Raw genomic sequence first — 18,475 nt, 5'->3', positions numbered from 1 at the left:
GTGTATACGAATCCTCGTTCCCCACCGACTCGTCTCCTCGTTCTCCTTCTGGCCGAGGGTCTTATACGCGGCGCTACTCTATGTACGAGTTTTTGCCGGCCCTCTTTTTCTCGTTCAGAAAGTCACCGTGAGTCTGGCTCCTTCTAGACGCCGGCTTCCGGCAGGTTTACGTGTACGTGTGTACTTACGTATAGGGTCGTCTCTCTTCCACTTCGGTGACAGTTACAAACGACGCGTTATCTATAAGGATTGTACGTCGAGAGGGCGAAAATGGCGAGCACCTGCTCGCTCTATGTATATTCCGCCATCGGCTTCGGCTACCCTCTCTCTGCTGCACCCCTCGTTCTCTCGCCATCGTCCCAGCTATCGTCCTCGTCTTCGTCCTTGCCGCCGCCCTTGCCATCGTCCTCGCCATCGTCCTCGCCTCGCCCCTCCCCAAAGAGCCCTCCGAGACATTCTTCGTTTAACTGTTGCAACGGTGCGTCGTTCGGCCACTCTATAAACTCGCGTCAATGGGAACGCAATCACCTCGAACTCGTTCTCAAACAACCACCCCGCCGTGCCGCGCCGCGCCACGCCGCGCCACGCCGGATCCTCCGATAGAGAGGGCTGAACGAGTCCTGTATACAAATGCGAGAGCCGTCTCCGCGCCGAGATTAAGTCGAAAACCTGGGCCAGGTCGCGAGCAAATTTTATCAGATTCCTTGGAAATCGTTCTCCTCGAAACTCCTTGTCGTGCTCGAGAGCGCTCGCTCGGCTCGCTCGTGCTCGACGCGACGAAAATCAACCATTGTCGACTATTCGGCTTAATTGGAGCACGGCTCTGAACGCGACCTACGTATCGGAACGTTACCTGTCAGCGATAATTCAATATATCTCTGGGCCCCATGATTTGCAGCTAAACTTTCTATAACTCCTTGCTCTACGATATATATCGTGGACTCGTTACGAAGATTTCGAATAGAACCTATCAAACCGGACAAAAAAACAGCATTAATTCCCTGCACTACGATTTCTTCCCCAGCTACGTCGATTATCGCGTCATTGTTCAACAGTTATTTCCATTCATCGTTAATTACAGCCTCGAGGTGAATTATTTACATTTTTAACCCTTAGCACTACGAACCATTCTGGACGTTGGCTACCAGCTACTCAGCGCCACTTTTCGGCAGAAACGGGCATTTACAGACCCTCGTATTATTTAGTATGGTTTTGGAACTAACTAACATATTATAATGATATTGGACTTATACGAATTTGGCTGAAATCGAGAAATTTGCAAAACAATCAATATTTTATTTTTTATAATTTTGTTATTGTTTGTTTTATAATTTTGTTTCGTTGTTGTAATCGCTGTCTATGCGAACTCTTTCTCTCGTCGCCTTGTTGCTTGGAAGATATCACTGTCACTGCTATCAAAACGATAGACTAACTGTAGAAGAAAACCTTCTACATATCTGTAGTAACATTTCTGTGTAACATTCCTAACATATCTGTATAAACGTCTATCTGGAGCTCATCTTCACTACTATTTGTGTCATGAGACTCGTTCGTGTTTGAACGTTTTGCCATTGTACTAATAAAAAATATGAATAAATGCACAGGTTGAAAATTTCTAATTGTTATTACTAACTCACAAGATGATATTTACCAAAAAAACTTTTACCAAACAATTTATTTACCAAGAGAAGAATCACTTTTCCGATTTTCTCACTCGTTAGATCTATCTATACCGCTCGACGCTTCAAACCAGACCGAGTTTAGCTTTGAAAATCTTTTCCTCCAGATTTTATTATTATAAATCTCACTATACAGTGCGTGCTATGTTCGCATACCGATCTTTCTTCTACAAACTTGCCTTATTGCTCTTTTGAAATGGCGCCTTCGAAGTGCTCGGACCGTCGTGAGCACGCCTCTCACGTTCTCGTCAAAACTCGCTGACATTTCTTGTATATATCTTTGTAATTTTACTATATTTTGATTCGATTTCTTGTGCCATTTCAAGAGAAAACTTCAGGGAAACATGCATGTCTCAAAAAGTTGCGCTGAAATAACTCAATTCCTCGAAATCACTAATAAACTTGAATGTCCCACGAGAGGGGACATCCGAGTGATATGCTAGAATTACGATGTCCCATGAGAGGGGACAGCGGAGTGCAAAGGGTTAAATTTACACTTTGTCCAAAACAATTTACGCAATCGAACGAGACAACCTTATTTACTTTCACTCCTAGATCGCGATAACAGCAGAATCAGTTCTTGTACCGGTTCGAAACAATTTTGTCTGTAACGCGAACGATAACTTCGTTTGGAGATGAAATCAAATTTTCTTTCTTTCTTGTCAGTACTTTCTTTTTCTGGTGGGCAATCATTAACGATTAAGAAGGTCGAACCAACGCGAACGCAGCTTTCAGAGAAATCATAGGTAGAAGGGGTTAATCGATTATTCAAAAGCAATCGAAATTTTACTTGTGCTTCACTCGTTAGAGAAAAGTTTTCCGTCGATACAGAGCGCAATAATTAGATACCATTCGCACGAGCGGTGAAAAAGTTTTCTGATATCGCTGTGCGAAGCAATTGCTCGCGATCCCACGTTAATTGATTTTCTTTCGTTGGCCTTTGCAAGGTTCTCGTGCCCGGGGTTATTATATCGGTAGCCCGCACGTCGACGTCGGAAATGATTTGCGTCGAAGCGTATCGGGTGGTGCTTGTGCTTGCGGGGCAAGTTTTCGTGACTATCGTCTCGTGTCGTTGTACTTCGCCGGGCGCAGAAAATAATGTAGCACGACCAGAAGAGAAGAGCCTTCCTTGATTCGTTGCCAGATACGTAATTTATGGCAGCGACGCGCAGACCGCTGGGAATTTCTTGTCTCTGCGTGTCGCGCTGAAACCGCGTGTCGGCTGACAACTACATTTTGACGCGATTGCCGGGGAGTGAGGCGCCATTGTACTTTACTTAGCCGCTGTCGGCTGTCAACTCGTTAGAAAATGGAATTGCGCGCGGCCATCTTCGAGCGCTCCGATCGGTTTTTCGGATCGGAACTGGGTCAAACTATAGCCCCGATCGAAACATAGTTGTTTGGGAATTCCCATTGGAATACCTTTAACCGGAGAAACACGAAGCCAGATTCGGTCGGGAACGATTCAGGCGGTATCGAAAGCGCATTAGACGTCCAGCTGCATAGAAGTCGATGTCGATGTCGATGCAAGCTGCAACGGGATCGCGAAGTCAAAACGCATTTACTTCAATGACCAGCTATCCCGAATGTCGCCGATATCAGTCGTAACACTAACGTTCGTTTCAAGTCTAAAGGTCTATTATTAACGATGTAATTTCGTCGTAGGCGGTCTCCATTTTCTACCGCAGCTTCGTTTTACCATTCGAAGGACCAACGACGTCACAATTTATTTGAATTTTTCTTACGTTAGCGTTTCCGTTCGTCGAAAAAAATTGTAAAACGATCCGACTGGGCTGCAAATTTTCCCGGAGCCCACGTTGAATCATGGATATCGCTCGATGACCAATAGCCGAAGCATTCGGGGCGTTCTCGGATCGGTTTTATAGTCGGATCGATCGACCCCGACGTTTCTCGGGCCGCGTTCACGATCGAAAAATTCGATGCGGCTCAGGAGTTAGCGATTTCGAACGACTGAACTACTGGTAACAGGAATAATGCGACGTAGAAGAGAACTCTAGCCAAGTTATGTCTGTTCACGATAAGAAACGACAAGCAATTCATTCCGGCCAAGTATCCTATCTTATCTACCGTGCACTAACGATATCATACGAGATTCGGATTGCTTTTTGCTTGCAGCGACGGTACCTCGCTAGCTTGCGACGAGCAGCGCGTGATGCCTGTACAAATGATTATGCTGCGGGAGAATTATTTAGACCGTCGCATCGGCAAAACCCGCGTTCAAATTATAACCAAAAGTTCGTCCGCGTTGTCCGTGCCGGTTCCTAATTTCAAACCTCCGATGTAGGAAGAAATCGAGCCGAATAAATATCGTTCGATGAAGACGCACTAATAGCGGGATTATATACGTATATTTATTGGGTTGGCAACTGAGTAATTGCCGATTTCAGTTATAGATGTCTCTCACTCCCATTTTTATGATATCCGTAAATGTTATATTATAAAATTATTATTATTATTATTATGTAATTTTTTATTGTCCGTGAATGTTAGCAACTGGACAAATTGAATGCAGCGGTCAAGGAAAAGCGACCAGAATATTATGGTTATTAATATTGAATATTATGTCCCCATTATGGGACGCTTTTCGGGGGTATAAGATTGCCAAGATTGTACGAGCGTGCATCTAATATGGAACGGCATTTTTGTATCATATTCCCGTGTTTCGGATTGATTGTCCCTATTTTGAAACGCCTACTTCAAATGTTTTTTTCCAAAATAGGGGCATTGAATCAACTGTTCAATAAATCCGAACGATGAAGAAATTAAAGTACACAATATGGAACAGTATGTTATTGTTTAGAAACGCTCGTATTCGAATGAACAATATTTTTTACAGCTGATTGTTACAAACAGTATTTGTGCGAGTGGATTTATAAAGAACAATATTCAAAAATATAGGTAGTATGTTTATATATTGGGTTGGCAACTAAGTAATTGCCGCGATTTCAGTTATAGATGTCTCTCACTCCCATTTTTATGATATCCGTAAATGTTATATTATAAAATTATTATTATTATTCTTATGTTATTTTGTATTATCCGTGAATGTTAGCAACTGGACAAATTGAATGCAGCGGTCAAGGAAAAGCGACCAGAATTGGTCAATCGTAAAGGTGTCATTTTCCAGCAGGACAATGCCAGGCCGCACACGTCTTTGTCCACTCGGCAAAAATTGATGGATATTGGTTGGGAATCGATGTTACACCCACCATATTAGCCCTGATCTCGCGCCATCGGATTACCACTTATTTCGATCCCTGGACAACTCCCTTCGTGGTAAAACTTTTAACGATGATGACGCTGTAAAATCTCACTTAACTCAGTTTTTGACCGAAAAGGATCAGACTTTCTACGAGCGTGGAATTTTCAAGTTGTCGGAGAGATGGCAGAAGGTCATCGAACAAAATGGAAAATACATTACAGATTAAACTTCGTTCCAAGTAAAAAGAAATTTTTTATTTCATTGAACAAATTCGGCAATTACTTAGTTGCCAATCCAATATTTAATTTATCTAGATTGAAACAGATCTATCGAGAACAGTGTTCGATCGTCTCGATGACTTCAAACAATGCCATGCAAAACAATTGACGTCTAAGGACATTATTAGGTTTCACTGTTCCTTCTTATGCAAATTTGGGTGAAGGAATAATAGAAGAAAGGGACAAGGAAGAACCGATTTTATCCATCTGTCCCACGAGTGACGCTCTCACCGATGGAACCAATTAAGAACGAAATGTCTCAAGAATCGGTTGGCCGAAAAGGATCAGACTTTCTACGAGCGTGGAATTTTCAAGTTGTCAGAGAGACGGCAAAAGGTCATCGAACAAAATGGAAAATACATTACAGATTAAACTTCGTTCCAAGTAAAAGAAGATTTGTTATTTCATTTGCCAACCCAATATTACAGGCGCGATACCAATAGGTATTTTATTGCATGTTTATCAAACGAAAACCTCGGCCACGATCGACGATGTAATTAAATCGAAAAGATGCCAGATAGAAGTCGATTGATGGAAACGACATGGAAATATCGGAAGCCCGACTTGATTTACCGTAACTGCGGGTTCCGAACGTTTGTACCACAATAAAATATCACCGACGACATCAATTCTGTTTCCTCGGGGTTCATTCATGCCGCAGCCAGACGCATAAACCATAAAAACACGTGCTACCTATGGAATTCCCCGACAAATGTACGACCCTGTAGAACCCACGAGGGAGAGGAGGCGTGCGCGCGGTTTCTTTCGCTTTCTTTCGCTTTCGTTCGTTTTCCTTCGTTTTCTTACGTTGAAAACCGGCCTCCTTCGCAAGGGGTTCCAGCGGCAGCCCCCTCTCCGACCGTGTACATCCATCGGATCCGGATATCGGGAAGAGACTGTCACATGGAAACGATATCGGCAGGCATATGGTAATGGCGCAATTCGATTGAGAAACGACAGGAATTCGCCTGTAGCACCGCCGACTTTTTTCCATTTTACGCGATAATCAATGACGCGGGCGTGAATAATAAAAGGAAACCGGCCGAGAACGATTCCCGTTTCATTTTAACCGCTGCGGAGCCACGCGATCCTGCGATGCGTATCGCGACTCGTAAAAATTCTACTCCCCGGTCTAGTATAATGTTTCGTTGGCAATAAACGGTTCCCCGTATTTTGTCAAATTTAATATCTCCCTCGAGGAATCGACAGTCTAAGCTGCTCCGAGAATAATCGTTCGTTTATTTCGAGCCGTGTAGGCTAGTGGAGCCCGGTTACTATGGGATTGCCAATTGTTGGGCCTTCCGTTCGTTTTCGGACATAATTGACTTTATGCTTATCGAACATAAATCATATTACACTTTTTGTTATTCTTTTACCTTGTTTATTTTTGAATAAAAAAATGTAACGTGCCTTATTCGAGGAATGTAAAGTTCATTATCTCTCGAGAAACGAACAAAAAACACAGCAATCGGTTACCCAATGGTAACTCCGACACGGTTCATCCGGAGCAGGAAAAAAAATAGATATTCTTTGGCAACGACAGAACAGAGAACCAGAGTCTTGCGCGGTCGGGAACGAAATCAAAATTCCCCGAGTGCACGGCAATTAATTCGAAACGATCCCTCTGCAGAATCAACCACGGCGGAAACTGTAATTAAATTCAGTGGCCGATGGACGTCAGTCATCGGTTAAAACCGAATAGCCTATCGGAATGATTGTTGAGCTTTAAGCCGCGAGTCGCGCGCGCACCTCAATGTAACTTTATCGTTTATAGGGGATCGTGGAGGTGGCGGAGGAAAGAGGGCCGTAGGACGCTTTGCCGCAGATTGGACAGTCCCGGGAAAACGCATTACCGATATTGAAAAAACACGCATCTCCTGTGTATGGGCGGCGGAGGTCGGTACGGTGGCTGCCTGACAGCCGTATCCGTTGGAATTGCTTCCGCCGTAGAATTTACCAACTTTTCGCGGAGCGTTGTTTAGGTTTTGCCCAGGTTTATAACCAAAGAACAGACAAACGAACGACGAAATCTCGGCTGCAACGCTCGGCATATTGTTGCGAATCACTCCGTTTCTCTCGCGTCGCGGCATTTTATTTACGATATGAGCCGTTTATTTTGAAAGTGGCATAAGTCACTTTTTTTTCTTTTTTTTTTAATTGAATAGATACCGTTCAATTGTTATTAGTGTTACCATTAACTCGATTTTTTTGAAAAAGTGACTTATACCACTTTCAAAATAAACGGCTCATATATTACAATTTTAAATAATTATATTCACAACATTCATTTGATGTTTTTTTATGTGAAATACAAAATCGTGGTTGTCACACATGTGTGACGGTGGTAGCGAACATGTTAAATATTTCTAGTTCTGCGTCTCGCACTCGCGGTTTCATTAATAAAACTTCTCAACATTTTAGTAACGTTAACATTGCATATCAACTTTGTTCTGCTCCCTGGTTCCCTCGCGTCTAGAATACAGTTGCGTTGATGGGCGTCTCATCATCGTTATCTTCGTTCTAAACTCGAAAGTGTGGAACATCAGTTTCTCGGTATGACATTCTGTATACTAAAGTGCAATATGTAGCGTTACGATCTTGACTATTTGCCACTATTATCGTCACAGAGTACTTTTTGATTTACAGATTTTGGTTTCTACAGATTACCTGATATTTTATCCATGTTCTATTCAAATACATCGCAGACCTCACCGAGGCACCACTTAATACTTCGATCAGAATTCCGTAGAACCGATTATGGTCATTTCAACAGCCCCGACAGAATATTTCCTAATCCAAAGAGATTTGCATTTCTAAATTTGTCCATTTTCCCTCTTACTTTTAGATGTAATTTTACGCGACCGCTAGCCTCCTAGGACGGCTCTGTATAATTTTTTTCTATATTTCATTATACCAAAGGATTTAACCCGTTTATAAACAAATAATAAAATAAATAAACTTGTCGCAAGAGAAAACCAATTTCTGCTTAAATCTTGTTTCTCACAATTGATGCGGAAATTTTATATGAGCCGTTTATTTTGAAAGTGGCATAAGTCACTGTTTGTTTTTTTTTTAATGAAAAGATACCGTTCAATTGTAATTAGTGTTACCATTAACTCGATTTTGTTGAAAAAGTGACTTATTCCACTTTCAAAAAGTAAACGGCTCATATATAAACTATAACAGAACTCGATACAATTATATTTCAGATCTTTCAATTTGAAATGTTGCTCATTTGACAATCCGATCTCGACTCCTCGATTATCCGTTGGTAACACTCTTCCGTGGCAACCCCTATCTTCTATTATTCTTTAAGGAGTTGTTCACAACAGGGCAGTTTCACATTACAGCGACTTGATTTGGACAAGTCGCCGTAACAATATACTACTGTGATCAAAAAGTAAGGTGAAATTGTCATTTAAAACTTCCGGGCATTAGGAAGGCAGGTAATTTTTTTTTCCTAGGTTGGTAGGACTGTCTGTAACATTTGACAAGTGTCTGTTTGTCAAAAGGTTTAATTATCTCCGAGTTACACGTGTTTTTGTAAACAACCAAAAGTGAATTTTTCGATTTTTACAATGGGTGATTTTGTTGAGCAAAGAACTTGCATCAAATTTTGGTTGCGGAACGAATATTCTTGTGCGGACACGTTGAAAATGTTACGGAAGGCCTTTGGTGATCAAACTATGGCACAAAAAAACGTTTATAAGTGGTACAACAAGTTCAAAGCGGGCCGAGAACGCGTTGAAGACGAACCGCGCTCTGGACGACCATCAACGTCTACCGACGAGGGCCACGTCCAAAAAAATCGAAGATTTGGTGCTTGAAAATCGTCGACTGACAATGAGAGACCTCGCTGATAGTGTTGGAATATCATTTGGCTCAGTCCAAACCATTTTGAAGGATGATTTGTGTCTCAAACGCGTCAAGTCTCGATTGGTGCCATGTCATACTGCATTGGTTCTTCGCGACTTTTTTGCCAAAAACTCGACTCATATCGTTCCACAACCACCGTATTCGCCTGATTTGGCTCCGTGCGACTTCTGGTTATTCAGCAAACTCAAAAAGCCAATGCGAGGACGCCGTTTTGACACGATTGAGGAGATAAAAACCGAATCGAAGAAGGTCTTGAAGGCTATACCGGAAAAAGACTATTCCGACTGTTTCGAGGACTGGAAAAAGCGTCGGAAACAGTGCGTTTTATCGGACAGGGATTACTTTGAAGGGGATGAAATTGATTTGGAAGAATAAACAAAGAATTTACATTTTATAAACAAATTCACCTTACTTTTTGATCACAGTAGTACTCCAACGGGAGGTGCAATGAATTTTCTCCAATTGTCCCACAGCTTGTAAAGAAAAATGGACAATTTGGGGGAAGGGGAGATACGATTATTCGAGCCTCGCGGCTCGTTCTCATAGTCGCCGATTGTCAACAACCATAAAAACGAAGCGCAAGATTAGAGTAATCTTCTCAAATTGTTCATTTTTGTTTAAAAGCTGAGCGTCTCAATTAGGGAGAATCTACTGTATTCGTTTTCTTCACAGTTGCTACACATAATTTTCTTTCGATGACATCTTTGTTGATCATTTGCTTGCAAATAATTCAAGGCAGAGTTTTAGGTAAAAGTATATTTATGGAACACACGGAAAAACAAGATCTAATATACACAGGCTTGCTCGTAAGAGCTTAGAGACAACGAGTGTACTCGTAAGCTGCTCACAGACGACTGACTAAAAAACCGCGGAAGGCACGCAAACTGTGGATCGGAAAATCCTTAGTGGTCATAAATAACCAATCCGCTCTCACACCGCGTATAACGGACTTTCGAGTCAAAATTTGCTCGACTCGAGTCGACGCGCGTTTAGCGCTCACGTGCCCTGCAGATAAGAAAACGGACAAGGCCATTTTCAATAGCATCGAAAATGCCAGACATTTGCAATCTTCCACTCTGAAACTAAATCTTAAAATTGAAGGTTCGGTAAAGAAAAGAACTACAAATTTTGTACAGTCTAGAACAATAAAATAATTAAGTTCGAACTTAAAAGACCCAGGTTGCCGACCGCGATAATAAAAGCATACTTCGCCGGCGGAGGGTTAACGTTGCTGATTTTTCAGCTCCCGTTTCCTTTGCGCATTTCTCCCTCGGATACAGGAAACTGCGGGAAGATGAAACGCGATGTAACTAAATCCACGAACGTTCTACTACGAGTACGTTTATGAACGTCGGATGTGAACGGAGCGTGGAAATATGTCCTATGATTTTAGATTGAAGCATCGAGGAAAGCGTGCATATTTTGCAGTATGCTACATTGTCGAGCAATGGAAATAACGTTATTTCTTCTCGACGAAACTTACGCGATCGAAATTCGATTTTTAGCGCTGCCGCGTTCTAAACAAATCGAAGAAAGAAACCATCTTATCGGTGTTTCCCGATCGTTGCTGGTTTCAATATATCTCTGGGCCCCATGATTTGCAGCTAAACTTTCTATAACTCCTTGCTCTACGATATATCGTGGACTCGTTACGAAGATTTCGTATAGAACCTATCAAACCAGACAAAAAAACAGCATTAATTCCCTGCACTACGATTTCTTCCCCAGCTACGTCGATTATCGCGTCATTGTTCAACAGTTATTTCCATTCATCGTTAATTACAGCCTCGAGGTGAATTATTTACATTTTTAACCATTAGCACTCCGAACCATTCTGGACGTTGGCTACCAGCTACTCAGCGCCACTTTTCGGCAGAAACGGGCATTTACAGACCCTCGTATTATTTAGTATGGTTTTGGAACTAACTAACATATTATAATGATATTGGACGTATACGAATTTGGCTGAAATCGAGAAATTTGCAAAACAATCAATATTTTATTTTTTATAATTTTGTTATTGTTTGTTTTATAATTTTGTTTCGTTGTTGTAATCGCTGTCTATGCGAACTCTTTCTCTCGTCGCCTTGTTGCTTGGACGATATCGCTATCACTGCTATCAAAACGGTAGACTAAAGAAGACTGTAGAAGAAAATCTTCTGCAGTTAGAGAGAGAAAGAAACCATCTTATCGGTGTTCCGATCGTTGCTGGTTACGTTTTTCATCGCAGCTCCAACGTAACCGCAGTTTATGTTATTGCACATTAACTGCAGTTATCGTTAATTTAGAAAGCTAAATTCTTCCGGGACCAGGAATCTAGGTCTAGCCGAGATCTGCGCGGATCCATGAATTTCAATAGCTAAATGACTCGGATTAATCCAGCCAGACCGATGCATTTCCGTAGACCGGTCGCCTCTTGTTAAGTTCAACTTGAAATAATTAGGGGTAGCCGATGATACGTACGAGTGCATGGGAATAGGATCGTTTCAGCGTGCGTCGGTATACGGGCGCTCGCTCGCTCGCTCGCATTCGACGCCCCGCGCGAATCCTTGTTGGCAGCAACGGTAACAGCAGCAGCAACACACGCCGAAGGATTGGTGCAAAGAGGAGAGAAGAGCGGAGGGGTTTTGACGTCGAGGGGGGGAGGGCGGAGGGTGAAGGGTGCCTGAATTTGGGGTGCGGAACGTAACAAGCGTGGCTAACGAGGTACGGCAGATTTTATGGGCAGATGGAGATGATGCGATATCCGCGATTGATGCCATACACGGCCAGTAGTCGAGGTAGGGTTTCCTCCGCAATGAGATAGATTTGCGCGGCGCGCTCTCATTACGAAGGCCTCGCGCTACCCGCAGAGAGCACCGCAACGCGTCGGAAGAGGCTATAAAGACATTACGCTCGAATTATCGCAAGCCACGAAACAGAAATTATTCTTTTGGCCGAGAAAATCGAGCGAGCTGTTCGAGCAGACGGAAACCAGGCCGGGATTGCCCGTTGTTGTCCTGCATCGCGATTGCGAATTAGGCTGTCGCGAACCAGACGCTCTAATGTCTTGGATCGACGCGAGTCGTTGCCAGGAAAATTTGACCGTTCGAAACGAAGGCGTAGTCGCAAAAAGAGTATATCCATAGGACAAAGGGAAGCGTAATGAAAAGTGTCCGGTTCCAGGGTCGACGATGCACTAGCAACAGGGGCTGAAGGATACCATCTACTCTTTGAGAGCGTCCACTCCCGGAATTCAGCCCAGCTTCCTCTGCCGGCGCTTTGTTTCCGTACATCTGATAACCGGTGTTCCTCTTGCCGCGCTTCGCCTCCCTTGTCCTTTCCTTTTCCCTCTCTCTTCTCCCCTCTCCTCCTCGCGAAACGCTCTCAGGATCGAGAAGCAAAGGAAAGAGGGTCGAATGAATAGCGACGACGAAAAGAACGAATGAGTTTGCCCCTTGAAAAACGCGATCGACGATTCACGCGGACAAAAAAGTTCCTCGCTTCCCTATCTTCCAGCATTCTGTCCCTTCCTCGTCCCACCCCAGGGCTCGTCTCGATTTTTTTGGCTCGGACCAAAGCATCGCAGGACCATCGCGCCTGAAATATTAAGCACGCGGCCGGTTGCCGAGCTATTCCTGCATCAACGAAAACGGGAGTCGCGATGATCAGCGAGAAAGTAGCTATTTCGGTCTCGATGTCCTATCGTACCGCCGATACACATTCACGAATGTTCTACGGGCAAACAAATTCGCTCGGTTTGTTTGTTCGAGAGACGAGAGTCGAGTACAGCCAATAGTATCCGCGCATCGTCGAAGATCCTCGACCAGCTTTCGCGTTCAATCAATAACGGGGTCCTTTTGTTGGAGCTCATTGTCTTTAATGAACCCCTCCCGCGATACATAACACGAGCCTCCCCTTCGTTTCCTTTCTTTTTCTCCGGATCCGCGCGCATCACCCTCGGATCCTCTGCCTCGCTCTATCTCTTTGGTTTTCGTTTCAATCGGACCTCGAACAATGTATGTTCCGGCAAGGCAACGTATTCGCGTTTTCGGCCGGGTTGATGGACACGTCCCACGCCAGCAGAATAGGCGCAAGCGATACGGTACACCGATTTACTCTATTCCCGACCATACCTTGCGCTTTTCACGCGGATTCGATCCCCCGAACTACCGAACGAAGAATAACGCCGATCGGAACCCCGTTAATTTTTCAATCGCCCCCTCCCGATTGTTTATTTAGCGGCCGTCACCGCTCCGATGGCTTCTCTATAAATTACCGGACTGCACCGCCTCGCGCAAAATAATTCATTCGATCGATCATGTGATCTACCGGCGGTCACAAAATGTAGATCCGTCGTTTTCGGGTGCCAAAAGTTGAAATTCTTCGTTTTCTTTGATCCTGACATTTTTTCAAAACGAAGAAAAGGTCAGGACACTTGGATATCGTCGTAAAATTAGGTGCACGCTCATCGAATACTTCGCGAATCGAATACTTCGCTAAATTATTTCGGAATATCGAATTGCTGCAACAACACGTACGGATTGAGAACTCGTTTTGAAGGTTATTTAAAATATTGTTGTTGTCCAAATCAAATCGCTGTAATGTGAAACTGCCCTGTTGTGAACAACTCCTTAAAGAATAATAGAAGATAGGGGTTGCCACGGAAAAGTGTTACCAACGGATAATCGAAGAGCCGAGATCGGACCGTCGAACGAGCAACATCCCACTTCTGAATGATCTAAGATATAATTGTATCGAGTTGTGTTATAGTTAACCCTTTCGCTCCGAACGACGGATATATCCGTCATCCATATGAACACTCGCGGAGCCGAACGCCGGATATATCCGACATGCTGGTAAAATCGCGACCTAATTTTTGGTCTGCACCGCCTCTTGTTACTATTGCGTGAATCTTTTGACGAAACAAACAAACGACAGTCCGAAATAAACGACACACCATTCAAGTTATATTTGTTCTACCTGCATTTCCCATTATTATTGTGTTACATGTCATAAAGGGATAGAAAATCGAAAGTACTAACTTTAGGACTAATTATTATGTATTATGTTTTGTATTATGAATATTATGTTTTATTTTATTACTGTATATTATATATTATTTCTTCACTTTTTCCATTGTTAATGAAACTTTTTTTACCTATTAAATAACTTTATACCTTATGCAGAAATTATAACTATATTGTTTTAAAGAAAAATCCCTTTTCTTCCCAAATACACTATCCACGCGCAATGTACACAATTTCGGCGGGTGGTTCCGTTCAGGAGGGGCGCTACGGCGGACTGCACCGCCGTAGCGAAAGGGTTAATATTCTTTATTGTAAATAAAATGCCGCGACGCGAGAGAAACGGAATAATTCGCAACAGTATGAGAATGACTGTATCGTATTTCTGCAAATGCGACGAAGGATCGCGTAAGCAAAGCGATCTACCTAGTTGGGAACCTAATTGCCTATGTTGGGAAAAACGTGCAACGCTTGAAATGTAGCGTTCGTGTATTTTACGAAGCGACAATGACCTCGTTGAGCGTCTTTTGTGATTTGTTGGATGCCGCGTGCACGAAGCAACTGCAAATTCTAAATACACAGAGTTTCATCGTGGGGAAGAGCTCGGAGAGGCGACGTCGCATCGAAATGATTTTCTCTCGCGTTACAGAGCCCGATTTGGGTGTAGCGGCTGAAAATTCGACATCCCGTTGCGGATTTCTGCCGGGCGAAACTTTTGAGCGGAAAACGCGAGTCGGATTGACACGAAAGGGATGGATAGAACGCGAAACGTCGATCCACCGACGCGAACTTGCCGCACTTTCCGCCTCCTTTTCTTTCCACCCGCACTCTCTCCCGTTCCTCTGTCTTCCTCCTCCTTTCTATCTTCTTTTTTTTCATCGATGCACGTCGTAACGCCCGATGTCGGTGAATTTCACCGCGGCGAAAGGAAACGCACAGCGCCACGAGCCGCACGGTTTTTCCAGGGAAAGTTACGCGAGCTATGTATACTTTTCCGAAACTTTCGCGAACCAACGGGCTATGATTCGGGACAGGTGGGAAGAAATTTCTCGACTACCGTTACCAGGTTGCGGCCAAATTACCTGCAATTTTCCCTACAAGAAAACAAAGCCGGATAGATTATAAATAAAATGCAGAGGTGGACGCGTTTGTTTGTTTGTAGTCCGGAGCCGAATAAAGCGGCGAAGCTTTTGAAAGTGTTCCAGATAAAAAGGAAGAGTTCCTTTTCCTCCGGCAATGGCCCTTTTGCTTCCTCGAAGGCTCCTCCGCGGTCAGCAGTAAATTTCTAAGCATCGAGTGGCGAGCTTCGGGCGAAATCAACGCAAACGATCGCGATAAAGGACGGCTTGATTTTTACGAGCAACGTACAAGGAGGCTCTCGACATCGAAGGGTGCCACCCCCGAGATACGATGGGTGAAGTGTCCGCGTCGATGCTCGCCGAAAATTGCATGGTCACGCGACCGAACTTCGGGGTATGGGGAACGATTGTAATCACGATAAAAGCTGGCCGACTCTCTCTCTCTCTCTTTTCATTTGACAGATTACATCGAGGCTACGCGGAACAGACATCGATGCGAACAATCAACTTATTTCCGAGAATAAAAACCGCGAACGCGCGACCCACGCCGCCATACGACGATTCTCGAAAAATCGATCGTGCATTGTTCTCGCGAGGGACGCGCGCGATTCGAAATTCATTCGATCGCAATTACCGCGGCTATAAATTAGAAACCGCGGTCGATCGAAGCGGGGCCGAAATTTCACCCTCCGTAATCATACTTCGATTATAATTCCGCAGGCGAGCAGGCGAGCAGGCGAGTTAGCGGACGAGTCAGCCGGTGCCAAAGTACTGGCGGAAAAATCTGCTCGACAAGGCTCCGGTGGAGCAGAAAACGAGAGAAAACACGGGGCACGAAGGAGCAGCTCTAAAAGGGTCCTTAATGTACTTATTTTAAACTAATGGAAGAAAGAGTTTGCCCGTCAAACATGTTGCACGGCCACATAAAAACAAGTTGAACGCTTGACAAACCACAAACCGTGAGTGCGCTCAGTCTATTTGCTCGCCTCATTGTACGAGCTTTTTAATGCATCCGTTGTCCGCTGCGGGGGTGGCTGGCTTCGACGGGTTATGTGTACACTGTATTCTACTTCGTCGAGGGTTGGTTCTCGTTTAATCATCTTTTTTAGACGACTCCGCCTCGAACCCAACGGGATGATGCTGGTCACGTGGCCGATGAACGAAACGAGCAGCGTTCAGTTGCTCGTCGGTCGAGAGACTTCTTTGTCTCGTTCGATAACTCGGCTCCCTCGGCTTCCACGCAGCGAACTTTTGCATAGTCGATATACAAAAGCTAAATATCGCCCACGAATTTTACACAATTATCTACTTTAATTCGAAGGGTCAGTTTTCTCGATGTCGTGCGCTCGAATCGCACGAAACTATTGAATAAACTCTATCCGAATATTTTAGAAGATTATATTATATATTTTTGGGGAACGATGTAATTTTATTGTCCACTACCGTAAATTTACATTAACGTGGACGCGTATTAGTTGTATTAACTCTCGCTGTGTTTGGTCAGAATGTTATGCGAATTAAATGTAATAAATCCAACTGTGAATTAGATTTTACGCTTTGCGAATTGCACGCGGTTTGCGTTTATCTCGCGTAATGTATATTTAAATAACATAAATTCAAAATCTGACAAACTTAATGGAAGAATAAAACCACGTGGTCCCAGAGATCAGTTTTCTTTTCTACTTTGACGTTTAACGTGTCGAGTGTAGAACGGGTATCGATGAAACTTAAAAATCGAATCGGTCTATTAGTTTTGATTTTCAATGTTCTAAACACGAATATTAATCAAATATCGTCTGTTTGATGGTGACCCTTGGCCCGGAGAAGCCCTCAGCAAACAACTTGAGAAACCGGCGCGGTGGATGAATCCCTCGATCGCGCCGCGGTAGAACAATAATAATGAATAACTCGATTGAAAGTAGCCAGAGTGTATCGACAAACTCGATCGAGTGTGGGCACTCGTAGTCCGGACTCGCAGTTACCGTCCATCTTCGTGGGACTGTGGCAGAATGACTATTGATTCAACGAAAGGGTTCGTCCCTAACTATTCATGGTTTTCGATGTCACGTGTCCTTTCATTCGACGTATTTGGCCGTGCACGCGCGATGGGGTGAGCGAGCAACCGAGGGTGAGCGAGAGTAACCGGTTGGTCTAATCTACGCGCGGCACGTTTCAACGTTTCAATTTGTTTTTCTACTAGAGATTACTTTATGGCGACTCACCTTTCCGTCTCGCCGGATCCGCTGAGAACACCTCGAGAAATCGGTCACGATTCCCTCGCGTGCGAGCCGAAATGACCACGATATCCTATAACATGGCAATCGAAAAAATTCTATTATACAAACCGAAAACGAGCGCCGAGAAATTAAGACTTTCGCTTCGAGTGTCGCACACGTGTCGGTCACATGTGGATGAACTTTTTATTAGATCTACCGGAAAGTTCTGTCCCATAGTGTCACTTCAAGTTTCAATCCATATGCACATGTTGATTTGAGGCACATACGACTATCTCTCTTTATCATTGCATTTACACACATGTACTCTCCCAAATAAACTGAATCAAAGATGTCTCATGTCATTATTAAGTGAGACGCGATCGCGAAAACATGGCTACCGATGATAATGCCAGACCACATGCTGCTCTGGCGACTCGTCAGAAAATCGCAGAGCTAGGCTGGGAAATTCTGTCACATCCACCGTACTCCCCAGACCTAGCACCCTCCGATTATCACTTGTTCCTCTCTTTGCAAAACTTTTTACAGGAAAAAAATTCAAAACTGAAGCTGATGTCAAGCAAGCACTAGTTGAGTTCTTCGCCTCTAAAAATAAATCATTTTTTAAAAGTGGCATTTACAAGTTGCCATCACGCTGACAAGAAGTCATAAGTAACGATGGAAAGTATATTCTACAATAAATATTATTAAATGTATGAAAATTGTGTTATACTACTGTGATCAAAAAGTAAGGTGAAATTGTCATTTAAAACTCCCGGACATTAGGAAGGCAGGCAATTGTTTTTTTCCTAGGTTGGTAGGACTGTCTATAACAATTGCCAAGCGTCTGTTTGTTAAAAGGTTTAATTATCTCCGAGTTACACGTGTTTTAGTAAACGACAAAAAGTGAATTTTTCGATTTTTACAATGGGTGATTTTGTCGAGCAAAGAACTTGCATCAAATTTTGTTTGCGGAACGAATATTCTTGTGCGGACACGTTGAAAATGTTGCGGAAGGCCTTTGGTGATCAAACTATGGCACAAAAAAACGTTTATAAGTGGTGCAACGAGTTCAAAGCGGGCCGAGAACGCGTTGAAGACGAACCGCGCTCTGGACGACC

The 18,475-nt window shown here is 43.6% G+C and overlaps 1 protein-coding gene across 1 annotated transcript in view; it reads right to left on the bottom strand.

Annotated features, from left to right (window-relative positions):
• The window catches only part of LOC117226595 (CUGBP Elav-like family member 1-A), a 425,233-nt gene extending 407,786 nt beyond the window's left edge, over window positions 1-17,447 (bottom strand). Inside the window, exon 1 of the mRNA XM_076528848.1 lies at window positions 17,364-17,447. The gene's annotated coding sequence lies outside the window, so the exon portion shown is untranslated. The remainder of the gene's footprint in view (window positions 1-17,363) is intronic.
• Window positions 17,448-18,475: the final 1,028 nt, after the last annotated feature.

The sequence above is a fragment of the Megalopta genalis genome, chromosome 2 (assembly GCF_051020955.1).
Source record: "Megalopta genalis isolate 19385.01 chromosome 2, iyMegGena1_principal, whole genome shotgun sequence".
Classification (NCBI taxonomy): Eukaryota; Metazoa; Arthropoda; class Insecta; order Hymenoptera; family Halictidae; genus Megalopta; species Megalopta genalis.
This window is presented reverse-complemented; position numbering and strand designations above follow the sequence as displayed.